Below are 5,596 nucleotides of genomic sequence, written 5' to 3'. Positions count from 1 at the left end.
GCGCTCAGTGACGCACAAGTGGCACAAAGTGAAAAAAGATTGATTGATTCTAGTGGCGGCTGTTTTACACTTCATGAATAATGCGCTCTCTCTCTCTCTCTCTCTCTCTCTCTCTCTCTCTCTCTCTGCGGTGTAGAATCAGTCCGTGTTTAGTGTGCACCTTTATCTACACTGACCCGTCAGATGATGTTGTTTGCAGTATTTCCAACGAAGCTACAAACAGGATATTACATTTCATTCATTCAGTCTTTCTCTCTAACACTTGTTGTTCCAACTATGTCAATGAATTCATCAGTGCCATTTCCTGCTGTTGGGTTCTCCAGATATATTAAATTTTGTGCTGCTGCTGCTGCTGCTTATTATTATTATTATTATTATAATATTATTATTATTATTATTATTATTATTATTATTATTATTATTATTATTATTAAGTTGTACTGGAGAGAAAGTGAAAGTGTGCAGTGTCCTGTGTCACCTTTACTTTTGGTATAGTTGTGATTTTTCTCATTTCTCCTTTTCCTGTCAGACCCATGCAGCATTTACAACTGACAGGCTGAAGTTCCCTCCAGACATCCAACAGCTCACATCGCTTTTTTCCCCATACAGTGCTATACAAACCTCTATCCGGGCTGCATTTACATGTTTTATACAGCTAATAAAATCCAATTGAGTTCAGCAAAGCTTTCTGACAGACAATAACATGCACTCACCAGTACAACTTGTTTGACATGGTTTGAGCTTTGTGACATGTTTTCATGCTGGAAGCTGCCATCAGAAGATGGGCACAGTGTCAGTCTGAAAAAAATCCCTTATGTAATGGCAACAGCAACAATCATCAACAACAATTGTGGTGTTAAACAATGCTCGGATGTGAAAGTGTGCCAAGAAAATATCCCCTCAATATTGCACCAGCAGCTTGAACCGGTGATAGAAGGCAGGATGGAACCATGCGCTCAGGATGTTTATGCCAAATTTTGACCCTACTATCTGTAGTTCGCAGCAGAAAACAGCCCTCATTAGACCAGGAAACATATTTCCAGTGTTTGATTGTTTAATTTTGGTGAGCCTGTTATAATTGTAGCCTCATTTTCCTGTTCTTAGCTGACAGGAGTGACACCCAGTGTGGTCTTCTGCTGCTGCAGTCCAATGTTTTCAATGTTTAACACGTTGAGAGATGCTCTTCTCCTTACCTTGGCTGTACAAAGTGATGATTTGAGTTAGTGTTGCCTTCCTCTAAGCTTAAAGCAGTCTTGCTATTCTCCTCTGACATCAGCCATCAACAAGGTATTTTCTCCCAGGCAACTGCCACTCACTGGGTGTTTTCTGTTTTTCAGACTATTCCCTGCAAACACTAGAGATGTGTGTGAGAAAATCCCAGCAGATCTGTAGTTTCTGAGATACTCAGACACACTGCACTGGCACCAACGATCACACCACTTTCAAAGTGTCTTAAATCACCTTTTTTCTTAATTCTGATTCGAACATTGGCAGGTTGTCTTGACCATGCCTAAGTACATGTGAGTTACTGCCATGTGATTTGCTGACTAGATATTTGCATCAATGAGCAGTTGATGAATAAAGTAGCTGGTGAGTGTATCCCACTGTACTGTGGCAGCTGCTCAGTGTCATTTTTCCTCATTGAAACAATACATCCCCAGTTATCAGGTATGGTTCCACAGTAGGTCTTCCTCAAACTAAAACTTTTAACTCAGTTCAATGTGTGCATTCAAACAAAAGAAAAAAGTAAGCTTTGTTTTGAATTCTGACTCAGCAGAACATTTAATGCTGCATTTAAATGTGAGAGGACGTTTATTAGACATTTTCACTCTGCTAGGCACAATTACACTGCAGTGACTGCAGCCTGCGTCTATAGGCTGTGTCATATAAAAGTAAGACAATGTTTCCTGACACAAAGACATTGTTTGCAGCTTCTGAAATTCATCTTAATTATACTGTTTACCAAGAGATACAGGTGCATAAAAAGATGCAAATAGTTACAAACAAACGCTACACCTGTCAACTATTGCTACCCTGCAATCTGAAGCATAATGGTTTTACTCTCACTGTTAACATAATACATTGTAATGGCTATAGAGTAAGAAACTGTGCAGAAGTAATTAAATGGTTTTGTGGTGCAGGAACAAAACCTAAATTACCAGTAATTTAAAAAAAAAAAGTAAATACATTTGCAAAATGTTCAAATGATTGATGATGTAGTCGATAAGACAAGAAATGTTATGTATTGAAGGATTTACATAATAAGTATTTTGTTCTGCTTTGCAATCCTGCATATTAATGTCGGTTAAAATGAATATCAGATCCTTATTGTATAATATAACAGCATAATGTATACTGTGTGTATACATATTATTAAAGCAGGGTAAGATTTCCATTCATATCTGTCAGCAAACACAGTTTCTTAACAGCAGCATCAATGTTGGAAAAAAACAACAACAACTTCTTTTGTATGTGACGCATACCAACTTGAAATTGACTCCTGTCTGTTTTCCCCTTGGATCACGTTGAGAACAGCTGTGTAATGAGCCACCATGGACTTATTGTTTGGTCACTGCTTCTTTGCTGTGTTGTTGTTGTAAAGCTTGATAGGCTTGATTGTCATTGGGAAGCTCCATTTTCTGACTTAATGTGTCATTTGCTTAGCTATTTAGATAACAGTACCTTTTATAAACATGCCAGGACAGCTGATGTGTAGCTCTTTTCACTGCTGGTGCTGTGGTGTTTCAAACTGGGGTTAGAGCTCGGGGCTATTTGGTTTGATCAGTTCAAAATGTGGACAGCAACCATGGACAGCAATTTATTTGCTAATGAATGTGCATCGCTCTTCAATTATTTCCTAATTAGTCCATATCTCAGACATTAACAGCTGAAAATTGAATTCGTAAGAAGACTGTCATGTGAGGAATTCATTGTATTGTTCGTTCAGTTCAGTTTTTGCTGTCAAAGTGCAACTATTGACCAACAACAGACTGCCACACACTAATCAATTAAATGTTATCAGCAGCCATGCTTGCACTGCTGAAACATTTGGACTCAAATTTAGAAGCAAGGGAGTGTTTTCAGTGTTACCTCAACTAAAATGAGAATAATGAGGTAGGACTGTCAAACTCTAGTTTGTTGCTATAGATATACACCTACCAGAGCAAAGATTAACTGTCTTCAATAAAACCAGCTTCAGTGCAGTTACAGCAGCTGTCAAGGTCTGCTGCACTGATAAGAATAAAGCACCATTGCTTGGAATAATCATCATGGATGGTGGTGATATGCTAAAGTAAAGTATATTTTGTACATTCATGTTAGATTTCAATTTTAATTAAATTCAGTTTATTTATATGGCGCCAAATCACAACAGCAGTCACCTCAAAGTGCTTTATATTGTAAGACTCTAACAAAATATAGAGAAAAGTTCAATAATCCAAAGAATCCCTATGAGAAAGAACTTGGCAACAGTGGGAAGGAAAAAAGGCTTTTGAACAGGAAGAAATATCTGGCAGAAGCAAACTAGAGAAGAGACAGCCATCTGCCATGAGTGGTTGGGTTTAAGGGAGGGAGAAAGGACAAAAGAAAGACAAAGAAATGTGGTTGTCTTCTCATCTAGCACTTCAAGATTTCTATTAACATTTCACTTTGCTCATACATACTTGCATTCATCAGAGGTAAGATAAAGGTTGCATTTTCTGTGAGATCTGTGGAAATGACCTGGGTGGGATATTGGCAGCTTTTGACCATTTGTCGATTTCTTTCAGCTTTTAAAGACCAACACTATTAGATATGAGATAGACTATAGATAGACTGTGGTACGAAACAAATTCAAAAAGGTCCATTTTATTCATGTAAAAGTAGAAGTCCAGTGATCCCAGTCTTTTCCCCCTAAATGTGATAAAAATGTCAGCAAAATATTAACAGCTGGTTGAACTGAAGACAGTTTAAATAATGACTCAGACTCTTAAGCCACACAGTCTATACAGCACATAAAATTACAAAATGATAACACAGACTGGGCTATTTGGAGGAGGGCCTCAGAGTGAGAGAAGCTAAAATTAGGCTTTTAAACAAATGATGAAAATAGGTGTTATATCAGTAACATTGTTACAGTTGTACACAGCTAAGGGGTCAGAAATTGGTCAACTGAAACACTGTAACCATCATCAAACATTTAAAAAAAATTGTGACATGCTGGTCTTTCTCTTTGGAGCTCTTGTGAGCTGTCCCCGAGGCAGCTTTGGATATCATCCAGTATGACATACAATTAGAAATAAAGCGGTCAGCTGTCATGGACAGCACCACATTCATTCGCCCTTCTGTGTGTTGTGGATTGGACAACAGTTGGGCTGACATCATGTTGCCTGAGCATGGAATAAGATCTAAAGTAAAAAGTTTGTTTCCCCAAACAAATGGCTTGAATGCCCAAATAAAATGAGACAATAAAGTGATGCATGTTCAGAGTCAAAGTCCTTAAAACAGACCAAAATCACACTGACTTCCACGTCTGTAATCACTAGGAGAAGCTGTTGTGTTTAATAACAATACACCTCTTTTGTCTTCTGATAATGTTTTTTTACATCCGTACAGGAGATATTCTGTTGCATTTATTGTGATAAGTATAAACCCGTGCTCATCATAGGCAAAGCTTAAACCTATATGTGGAAACTTGATTTTTGTTTTGGATGGAGTACTGCAACATAAGGCTTGTGGGCCAGAATCAGCCTGGCAAAGACCCCAAAGTTGGACAGCTTTGGGAAATATAATGGAGAGCATACATTTCTGAACCTTTAACTGTATTTTTGTACATTTTGCAACATTTCTTCCAAATAAATACCTCCCCAGGGACATTGAAACTACAATAAAGTAGTTCAGTAATAGATAAACATTTAAATGACAGAAACATTCCTGTACTTGATGTAAAATGAGTTTAAAATCCCTGGTGTAGATCAAACAAACACAAGACCTGGACCAAATCAGCTAAGTTCACTTTCAAAGTTTCTTTTTTTTCTTCTCACAACCATGTAATTGATCTCACCATTACTGATTACTGTTGTTACAGTTTTGTGGCTTTGGAAACCATTTCTCAACCAGAGATACTCCATAGCCGATGCAGGGTTGATGAGAGAAGTAACAACACATTCATATTTAGAGAAATTAAAATTCTCATTAAAAGGACAGGAGGTTAAAATCTGCTAAATAGTGCTGCCTAAGAGTTTAATTCTGATCGTTCATAATAACTCACAGACTGCTTCTGCATTTTCGTGCCTTTGCATAAATTGCCATCTGCCAGGGAAGCAACAAATGGGCTGGTCAGAAAGGGGTTTTGAGGTCAACTCCTCCCTGTGACATCTCCTTGGACAGGGGACCTCAGTTCACTTCCATCATCTGGAAAAGCTTCCGCTCTGCCAGCATTCTGATTTTATCTTTAGAGTACTAGTAAAGCAGAGAACAACAGAACAAAGAGTTGGCAACTATATCTACTCTCTGCCACCCTATTCTTCTGTAACTCCAAACTCCCATGGGTTGGGTATGCTAGAACATCAGGCTGAGTGTCACAGTCCGCGTGGCAGACTGTGGGGATGTGGAGGAA

This window comes from Maylandia zebra, linkage group LG6, assembly GCF_041146795.1.
Source record: "Maylandia zebra isolate NMK-2024a linkage group LG6, Mzebra_GT3a, whole genome shotgun sequence".
Classification (NCBI taxonomy): domain Eukaryota; kingdom Metazoa; phylum Chordata; class Actinopteri; order Cichliformes; family Cichlidae; genus Maylandia; species Maylandia zebra.
The sequence above is the reverse complement of the archived record's forward strand: the minus strand, read 5'-3'. Positions refer to the sequence as shown.